Source organism: Schistocerca gregaria, chromosome 5 (assembly GCF_023897955.1).
Source record: "Schistocerca gregaria isolate iqSchGreg1 chromosome 5, iqSchGreg1.2, whole genome shotgun sequence".
In the NCBI taxonomy this organism is placed as follows: Eukaryota; Metazoa; Arthropoda; class Insecta; order Orthoptera; family Acrididae; genus Schistocerca; species Schistocerca gregaria.
The window spans coordinates 561,060,074-561,066,903 of record NC_064924.1 but is presented as its reverse complement, the minus strand read 5'-3'; the positions used below and the strand labels follow the sequence as shown (position 1 = coordinate 561,066,903).

Sequence of the window (6,830 nt, the reverse complement as noted above, 5' to 3'; positions counted from 1 at the left end):
TATAGAAATGCCACGGCTAAAGGCAGGGCTTGGGCGGAACTGGAGTATACGAGGCCTATACCAGAGACGAGTTGAGCGGAAACTCAGATTGGATAAGGACGGAACTGCAAGAACACTGTATCAGGATTTAAAACGAAGTTTACTAGGGACCACTGAGGGTGCTCTTGGAAAAGAAGGAACAAGAGGGAGGGCTTCTGAGTGGATGACTCTGGCGTTAAGAGAAAGGACTGAAGAAAAGAAGACTGTTTGTAAGTTATGAAAGCCAGGAAGATGGAGATAACTACAACACTTTTAAGAGATAAGTCAAAATTATAGTTACTCGCGGTAAACACGGCTTGTGCAGAAGAAATGTGCCGATATAGAACATTTAGCTGGGTACAACACGGCATCAGAAGCTTGGCGATTTATACCCAAGTGAGGTCTCATAGTAAAATTAGAAGAGGAACTAGAATGAGTGTCATTTCTGGATGGAAGGCACGTTATAAACATCTTCTTACTGGGGATTGGAAAGGGTTTCGAGATCTGAATAAAGTGGAGATTTATTCTGTGGAGGAGGTGGCCTACACTGAAGTTTATCAGGCCATTTAGTAATCAAAGAAAGGACAGGCAGGCGGTTCCGGAGCTACAATAACAGAATTACCGAAGTACGGCAGACCTAAAGTAGTAGCAGCACCAGTAACTGTTTTTAATATGACGGATCGAGAAGATGAAGCAGCTGAGGAATGGAAGATCTATGTCATACGTTACTACCATATATAAGAAAGGGAGCAGGAGAGGTCCGACCAATTACAAAGACATAACCACAGTGGCTTCGGACAGTAGGTTGTTCACTAATATAACACAAACACTTTGGAAAAGGTTGGGCATGACGCTGTATCGCAGGAACAGTCGGGTTTTACTGATGGGAATCTGTGTCGGTGCAATCTTTTGTGTCAGAAAATGATAAGAAAACATTGAGATCTCCATTTGGTGTTTGTTGATTTAGAAATGGGCCTTTGATTTTGTGCGAAGAAGGTTATTATGGGCAGCAATGGAGAAGGGTGGAGTGGATGGTACAGTAATAGATTTGGTGGAAAGCATGTACCATCAATGCGAGACAGGTGTCAAATTTGGCTGTAAGATATAGGAAAGTTCTTAAATAACTAAAGGATTAAGACAAGGCTGTCCTTGCAAGGTGTCAGGCAAATCCAACACCTTCCATGAAAACTCTGACATGATAGTAAATCCGACAGTATGTCACATAGTTCCGAATAAATTCTGACATTAAATTAACCAAAGTAATACGACCAACGAGTGAGCAAATGGAATACCACAGACTAACACAAGAACGCCTAAATGCATGTCATACATTCCCACCGTGGAACAGAATTAGTTCTGAGGGTAGAAAGGAGAACAGAAGCCGAGAGCAGAATCGTGTAGGCTAGGAGGCCCTACGATAAGGGACGGACACGCACGTCGCTAGCCGAATGCCAAAACCACCCCCCAGCCCATGTTAAAAGTTAGAGCCCTCCAGAAGAACAGTATAGATCTTACGATAACTCTGAAAGGGCCACACCAGCTGCAAGTTTTAGCGTGAGACTTTTTCGCGTCTGTTATGTTGCAAACGTTAAAAACATTGCCCCACCACGAAAAGTATAACGTTTCTCATTGGATAGACAGACTTTTGTAGGTGGAGCTTAAGGTTAACATTGAGACCCTGATTGGTCAGTTGAAAGCACAGCCCGATAGCTTTTTTTAAACCAACTTCGGTGAACTGTAGTAAGGAGAAGTTAGGAGAGAGTTGCTTCCAAGACGGCGAGATGTGATGAGCTGCGCCGCCCACTGATGCTGTCTAAACACCGACAAGGTAATGAACGCACGTGATGCCGCATTTTTGAGCGCATAAGGCTTCACTCAGAACTGCAGAAGTCTCATCTGTTACACCCCCGTTTTGCGTAATACTAGTGTCGATCGTCAATTAAAACTCATGGTATTCACATTTGCTACGTGAAGTAAAAATCTGAAACGCGATGATTTTTCTGTTATATAATTATTGAGAAGCCACATCAGCCACTGTAATTTACGACAAGTTAAATAAGTAATTAAAGATAATTGAGGGTCACTGTAGACCGTTTTGATAGTTTTCTCCTTTATGAAACTTAACTTAAATCTAGATTATAGATGTGATATGGCATAGGTCATCATTCGATCCATTATAGAACTTGGAAACCCATTCAGGGAATATTCGTTCACATATTTGTTGAACGCAGTTGGTTTTCATCATCCTGTATTAAAACATTTCCATTTATCACTAGTGCAATTTATAAACAATGTTTTGTGAGTAGAATAAAATTTCCAATGGTTAACTTAACTGCCGTTTCGACGTTACTGTACCAGCTAACTAAGAATAGGAAAGCCTTGAACCCCTTCTACTAAATTTAGTTAGTATTAAGATTCTTTTACAGGGAGTGCAGTGGACTGACGCTGAAATCATTAAGTATTTGATTACATCATCGCTAGTCTGACTGAACTCTTCTGAACTCTACATGTCATGTGTAGTCCGGCGTCTCCTTACCAGCAACAGTCCCAGGTTCAAACTAGTCAATTCCCTAAAAAACACGCTGAGAGCGTCGTTGCGCTAAAGTGGTAGGGATACACGACTTAGAACAAACAGAAACCACGCAGAAGGTTAGATCCTATGTCACCAACCTTATTTAAGTTGTATTTAGAAGTTGATCTTGGTTAGTGAAATAGACAGCGCAGAAGTTTGGGTGTGATAGTACAGCATCAAAATTTACATTCATTACTGTTTCCCATCGATGAAGTTTTATTGCTCTGGATGAGGATGATTCATTTCATCAAAGGAGAAAGTTAATGGTGTTTAAGAGTCAATATGGATGAAACAGAATATCTTGTTGTTCGAAGTAGGCAAGGTGAGGGTTTGGAATTTGAGTTTAGCCGCGTAAGAAATGTGAAACTCAAGTATTTGGTTTCACTAATCGATAAGACTGGACAGTGTGTCCCACAGGGTAAGTAAAGTGATGGTGGCTGTTAGACCATTAAATGATATCTTTTGGAGTCGGTACACATCCAGGCGAAGACAGAAAGCAGTGTTACGTACTGTGATGGAAAGCATTCTGACATTGCTCACAGTGTTTCACTTAACGAGAGACAAAGGGGGAAAACTGAGGCTGTCGATATGGACAGTTCACGGCGGAGCGTAAGAGCGACCCGCTTGCATCGAATGAGGAATGAATATGTAAGGACGGAGATGGATGCGGTAGAACCAGTCACAGACAGGATTGACTTTCGCTCTCTGAGATTGTAGTAATCTTAAAATTGTAGACAAGTGGCATACACCACAAAAAATGTGAAGTGAGGTTTAGTAATATAAATGCTTCTCTTACTACATTGGCAACGGCCTTGCCGCAGTGGATACACCGGTTCCCTTGAGATCACCGAAGTTCAGCGCTGCCGGGCGTGGTCGGCACTTGGATGGGTGACCATAAGGGCCGCCATGCGCTGTTGCCCTTTTTCGGGGTGCACTCAGCCTCGTGATACCAAATGAGAAGCTTCTCGATCGAATAATAGCGACTTCGGTCAAGAATACCATCATAACAGCGGGAGAGCGGTGCGCTGACCCCACGCCCCTCCTATCCGCATCCTCCACTGAGGATGACACGTCGGTCGGCCTGAAGACGGAGTGAGTGCGTACTACATTACGCAGCTTCCTAATACAGCTGTATTCTCTTGTTACGTACATTGTCCGGTTCTGCCAGTCACCGACTTTAATGCCGGACCTAGTTACAGAATAAAAAATATATATTTAGTAACTTGTGATGATTGTATTTCAAAATGTCGTTCACAGATCTGTGAGATGTACGATCCGCTGTCGTTATCAATGTAATACGCTGTAATTGTGGAGGACAGTTTCATAAACAAGCGCAATCGGGTGACGTCTTTGACAAACATCGATTTTTGCAGGTGGACAATCAGTCATTTTCAAGACAGAAATGAAACCGGAGAGCGCTTTGCAAGAAAAGTTAAACCCTGAGTAGGCAGAGCCTTCCAGTTTCTGAAAACAAATACAGTGAAACGTCCCCTTTGAACAATTATACACGACTGTGCTTAAACTAACACACAATATTTTTAGCGCAACGCAATCTGACTTTCAATAATCTCTACAAAAGAATGGCTCTGACTAACATTAACCTATACCTTTCACAAATCACTTACCTCACCAAAAATCTTCGTTACTCGAACTACTGCAATACAGCGAGGACCACTACTGCCAGCTAATAAAGATTCAAACTACGGAAGTCACTAACTACTGATAGGCACAGTTAGCAAATGAAAGATTTTAATAGAGAACAAACAATGTTCATGACATCCAGTCTTACAAATTTCAAAACTCCCGCCATTTCTCTCCTCACATCCACCACTGCTGGCGGCTCGCCTCCAACTGCGCAACGCTACTCGCTGTTAGCATCCAGTAGCCCAACACTACAATGGCGAGTATTACAACAATGCCAACCAGCTACTGACTGCACACAGCACAGCCAGTGATTTTTCATACAGAGCGCTATGTGGCGTTACCAATAAAAAAACCTAAACAGCCTACTTACAACAGGAAGAGAAAACACGTAGAATAAACAGCTGGCGCCATCACACAACCAAAGACGATCAACGTCGGAAGCTATTGATTGTGGATATTAAATACCAAGAGGTAAGAAAGTGGCATTAAATCTGTTGTGTGACTAGGAAGAGAGCAGCCTTACGAACAGAATTTAAGTAAAAACCACAGTTTATACTTTCTAATTTAATCTCAACTTCTTCCCTAGTAACATTATCCCAGTAGCTGGAAGATTATGGTTTGCGGTAGGGGTTGTCTACCGTATCCGTTGCTGTTGTGGCATGTCATACATTAGGCAGATCATCAGGATGTTGGACGAACGGTGAATGTAGCATGAGCGTCACTCAGTACTTTCTATTTGCTGCTTGTGAATCTTTCATGTGTTATGGCTGTGGTCTATGACTTTTTTTTTGTTTCTAACGTTTCGTCCAGAACTGTGGGGGAGATTTTCAGATGTGCTCCTGGTACCTACTGATGAGTTGGACGTCGTAGAGCGACATAAATAAGGTGAAAAAGTGGATTCTACAGAGCCACTGCCAATACATCACAAAGTTTCATGACTTTTAATTTTATTTTAAAATTGTCCCCATGTTTACATATTTCGATGCCTTCTCTATACGTTCATGGGTAATAGTTCGTCTGTAGATAAAATTTTAGTTTCTGAACCTTTAGTGGTTTCCCAATTGAAGAGCATAGTCCACTACAGATGGTTTTTCTTTTTCCTAGTCGGCAGGGTCTTTTGTGTTCCTTCAGACGAGTATTCACCGGTCTCTTTGTCCAGTGTAGACTGTACTACACGTACATAGAATTTTATAAACTCCACAGAGAAGGGCGTTTATTCTTTACAGTTCTGTGGGCTGACATATTTTCCTTGTTGGTACAGAAAGCGTTCTGATGTTATGTATTTGTAAAGTCTTACTGATGTGATTATTGTATAAAACGTAAAGGAATCATATTTCATTCGTAAATGGACTTGTTCAAATGATGTTCTCTTTTATACACGTTAATTTTGTTTGCAATGTTTGTTCATACTATAGTGGCTTTATTTTAGTCATTTGACTTTAGATTTCCTATCAGCACTGCTCTAAAAACTCTCTGAATGAACGGTGTGAAAAAAAATATTGAAACTGATCAAACAGCAAAATATCTTCTCAAAATTTACAGGAGGAGGACCTAGAACGAACATCAGTTTCGTCAGTTTGTATTAAGGAAAATGCTGGATTACGAAAGCAGTCGTTTCACATGATACTCTCCTCTTCGTGGTTATTCTAAACGCTTATCGAAGAGAAAGTTAATTTAACGAGGCCAAATGTGTCGTATTATTGAATCAAATATACATATAAGAGCAGAAAAATGTCGGAAAATGCGTTCCTGACACCGTCTTACTCGCGAAAGCACTGTAACAATTACTGACCGTCTTCCTCACAGGGCCTGTCACAGTGCACCACATTCAAAGGCTAGGTTCTGAATTCAACACTGCCAACCTCTCATTCCATTAAATTCAATCTGTGATGTCAATTCACTACATTTGTGCCCCTGCACGTCTACGTGGATTGCCAGAAAAGTAAGGCACCGCATCTTTCTTTTCTTTTTCAGCCGAAAACAATGCTACGTATGCGAAACGCAACGTTTGTATTATTTGAAATCTCCTGGAGTGAACGCGCGAAGTTTCCGTCACTTCCGACGGATAGCGTAGCTGCATGACAGTTTCAAAATGGCGTCTGTAAGTGATGTACGGCACAAGCAATGTGCTGTCATTGGATTTCTCACTGCAAAGAAAGAAACTGTGATGAGTATTCAAAAAAGGTTGTGCAAAGTCTATGGAGCATCCGCTGTCGCTGGGCATGGAGGGAGAGGTCCTCAGAAGGCTGTTCGATGGAGCTCCACGGTTTACAGCTGTCGGAGAGACCATCCACGGCTGTCACATCCGACATGTTGCAGCGAGCTGATGTTATCATTTTCGCGAGGACAGACGCATTACGACTCGCCAGATGGCACTGTATCAGCCAAGGAAGTGTGGATGCAATTATCTGCACTCTTGGATATTTAAAAGTGTGTGCAAGATGGCTCCCTAGTGTCTAACGGTGGATCACAAATCACACAGAAAAACTTTTTCTTAATTTTTTTTTCGTCGTTTTGAAAGGCCTTCTTGTCCCGGATTGTGAAGGTGATGAAACCTGGGTACACCATTTTGAGCCCGAAACAAAATGACAGTAGA

At 41.8% G+C, this 6,830-nt stretch overlaps 1 pseudogene; it reads left to right on the top strand.

Annotated features, from left to right (window-relative positions):
- Positions 1 to 3,392: 3,392 nt before the first annotated feature.
- Positions 3,393 to 3,510, top strand: LOC126274507 (5S ribosomal RNA; annotated as a pseudogene).
- The last annotated feature ends 3,320 nt before the right edge of the window (positions 3,511 to 6,830 follow it).